Raw genomic sequence first — 2,883 nt, 5'->3', positions numbered from 1 at the left:
AATATATATGTTTTCTAAAACATTTAATTTCAATTAATTTTAAATATGTGAGGTGCTTTATTTGTTTATTATGCTGTGTTTGGGTATTTTAGGGATTTTTCTCATTGATGATAATGGGAGTCCGTACAAACCGAGTTCACTTTTTATCAATGAGAATACTGCATGGTGATTGGCTGTCCAGGCCCACGTGACGCCAGCCTGTCCGTACGTATCTGAAAGGCATCTCCCCGTGTGCGGCGCAGTGAATCTCAGCCTCCGACCGGGATCTTACGGTCCTCCGAGACCAAGAGGTAGTTTCACAGATTTTCTTCGGGTCGGAGGCATTCGGACAAATGAAGCCTCCAACCGCAATCTCCGGCCCATGGTTTCCGCAGGCAGAATGGTCGGTAACCAGAGGACAGAGATTTAAGGTGACTGGTAAAAGAGCCATAGATGAAATGAGTAAACAATTTTGTGGTTCTCCTATGCTTTTTGGAAATAGGAGGTGGGTGGGGGGGACCTGACCCATCCACCTCCATGGCACGAACCTGGTATTGCAGTACTTCCAGGAACGGTGCTTGGGCTCTAGGCCTTTTGGCTAAGAGCATTAGTGCAGGGTGATCCTTGATGTGTGCAAGGTGACCTCTGGCGTTTGTGATCTGACAAAGAATTGGAAAGATTGGCTACGAAAAATTAAAAAAAAAAACAAAAAAAAACAATTTTACGCAGCGAGTTGTTGTGATCTGGAAGGTGGGAAAATGTGAGTTATCCACTTTGGCAGAAATAATAAAAAAACAAATTACTAAATTGTACAAAAATTGTAAAGTGCTGCAGTACAGAGAGACCTGGGGGTCCTTGTGCATGAAAAACAACAAGTACAGGTACAACAAGTGATCAGGAAGGCAAATGGAATGTTGGCCTTTATTGCAAAGGGGATGGAGTATAAAAGCAGGGCAGTCTTGCTACACCTGTGCAGGGTATTGGTGAGGACACACCTGGACTACTGCATGCAGTTTTGATCTCCGTATTTAAGGAAGGATATACTTGCATTGGAGACTGTTGAGTGAAGGTTCACTAGGTTGATTCCAGAGATGAGGGGGTTGACTTATGAGGAAAGGTTGAGTAGTTTGGGCCTCTACTCATTGGAGTTCACAAGAATGAGAGGTGATCTTATCGAAACATATAAGATTATGAGGTGGCTGCAGAGAGAATGTGTCCACTGATAGGGGAGACTAAAATTAGGGGGCATAGTCTCAGAATAAGTGGTCGCCTATTTAAAACTGAGATGAGGAGGAATTTTTTCTCTCAGAGGGTTGTAAATCTGTGGAATTCGCTGCCTCAGAGAGCTGTGGAAGTTGGGTTCTTGAATATATTTAAGACAGAGATAGACAGTTGCTTAACCGATAAGGGAATAAAGGGTTATAGGGAGCGGGCAGGGAAGTGGACCTGAGTCCATGAGCGGATCAGCCATGAGTTTATTAAATGGCGGAGCAGGCTCAAGGGGCTGTATGCATACTCCTGCTCCAATTTCTTATGGGCGTTGTCACAAATACAAGTCAGTAGGGGGCACTGCAAGACCACTAATCTGACAGATTTTCGTACGTTAATTTTCCGTCATTTTATACAAAGCTGAATCACCCAAACGTCATTATTCGTACACAATGGGCTTAAAATTCCGTCCTCGATGGTCCGTACGAAGTCCGCACCGATCCCGCGAGGTCTCGCAAAAGCCGGATTTCAGGGCACAATGCGCATGCACCAAAGACCGGATTTTCTGATCATTCAAAAATTTCTCCAGACAGATCCAGCGCCTCCCCGGCAGAAGGACATTCGCGCGGGAGAGATCGGGCTATTTGCCCAACTAATGCCCAGAGAATGTCCTTCAAACTCTTAAACCTGGTGAAAGCAGGCACATAGCTTACTTTTACCGGTTTAAGAGTATTAAAAAATATAAAAATTACATTTAAATACACATTTTTGCAGTAAAAATCCTGTCCATTGAGAGAAGTTTATTTTTTAACATTATTAAAACACGTAAAAAAACTTCCAAAAATATATATTAGTTTTAAATATGTGAGGTGCTTTATTTGTTTATTATGCTGTGTTTGGGTATTTTAGGGATTTTTCTCATTGATGATAATGGGAGTCCATCCAAACCGAGTTCACATTTTTATCAATGAGAATACTGCATGGTGATTGGCTGTCCAGGCCCAGGTGACGCCAGCCTGTCCGTACCTGAAAGGCATCTCCCCGTGTGCGGCGCAGTGAATCTCAGCCTCCGACCGGGATCTTACGGTCCTCCGAGACCAAGAGGTAGTTTCACAGATTTTCTTCGGGTCGGAGGCATTCGGACGAATGAAGCCTCCAACCGCAATCTCCGGCCCATGGTTTCCGCAGGCAGAATGGTCGGGAACCAGAGGACAGAGATTTAAGGTGACTGGTAAAAGAGCCATAGATGAAATGAGTAAACAATCTTACACAGCGAGTTGTTGTGATCTGGAAGGTGGGAAAATGTGAGGTTATCCAGATTAATAGACAAGCAAATTACTATTTAAATGGAGAAAAATTGCAAAGTGCTGCAGTACAGAGGGACCTGGGGGTATTGTGCATGAAACACAAAAAGTTAGTCTGCAGGTCCAGGAAGTTATCAGGAAGGCAAATGGAATGTTGGCCTTTATTGAAAGGGGGATGGAGTATAAAAGCAGAGAAGTTCTGCTACAACTGTACAGGGTATTGGTGAGGCCACACCTGGAGTACTGTATAGAGTTTGGGTCTCTGTATTTAAGGAAGGATATATTTGCATTTGAGGCTGTTCAGAGAAGGTTCACTAGGTTGATTCCGGAGATGAGCGGGTTGACTTATGAGGATAGATTCAGTAGTTTGGGCCTATACTCATTGGAGTTC

The sequence above is a fragment of the Pristiophorus japonicus genome, unplaced genomic scaffold, assembly GCF_044704955.1.
Source record: "Pristiophorus japonicus isolate sPriJap1 unplaced genomic scaffold, sPriJap1.hap1 HAP1_SCAFFOLD_614, whole genome shotgun sequence".
Classification (NCBI taxonomy): Eukaryota; Metazoa; Chordata; class Chondrichthyes; family Pristiophoridae; genus Pristiophorus; species Pristiophorus japonicus.
This window is presented reverse-complemented; position numbering follows the sequence as displayed.